Source organism: Microtus ochrogaster, chromosome 5 (genome assembly GCF_000317375.1).
Source record: "Microtus ochrogaster isolate Prairie Vole_2 chromosome 5, MicOch1.0, whole genome shotgun sequence".
Lineage (NCBI taxonomy): Eukaryota > Metazoa > Chordata > Mammalia > Rodentia > Cricetidae > Microtus > Microtus ochrogaster.
In genome coordinates, this window is record NC_022012.1 from 38818385 (window position 1) to 38818985 (window position 601).

Sequence of the window (601 nt, forward strand, 5' to 3'; positions counted from 1 at the left end):
GTGTTGTACGTATGAGGGAGAGAAGTTCCGCCCTCCTGGTAAAGACAGACGAAGCCCTTAGGTCTAATAACACATGGACAGTGATGGTATTGCCAACTGCTTTGTGGCATCTAACCACTGTTGTGCCTCCACCGCCGTGTGATACACGCGTGGACTCAAAGATGCACAGAGCACAGGTTTTTTTTTTGTTTGTTTGTTTTTTTGTTTTTTTAGCTATTGAGTGAACAAGATACAGAGCACAGTTTTAGCCAGCTTTCAGCTATCACTGGGGATGTAGCTCTGTAATAGAGCACTTGGCAGGCAAGCGTGAGGTCCTAGGTTCAATTCCTGGCAGAGGGAAAACAATCTATAAACGTGCTTTTTTATTATTATTAATTATTTTGGTTCTTTGACACAGAATCTCACATTGTAGGTTTTGCTGGCTGGCTTAGAACTCACTCTGTAGCTCAGACTGACCTTGAATTCCTATCAATCCTCCTGCCTTAGTCTCCCAAGTACTAAGATTATAAGCACACACCTTATATCTTGCTAGGGAGTATGTCTTTTTTTAATTAATTAATTTATTTATTTATTTATTAAAGATTTCTGTCTCTTCCCCGAC

The 601-nt window shown here is 40.4% G+C and overlaps 1 non-coding gene across 1 annotated transcript; it reads left to right on the top strand.

Moving 5' to 3' along the window:
* Positions 1–126, top strand: LOC113456134. The gene has a single exon (XR_003377003.1). It is a non-coding gene; the product is annotated as a U6atac minor spliceosomal RNA (small nuclear RNA).
* Positions 127–601: the final 475 nt, after the last annotated feature.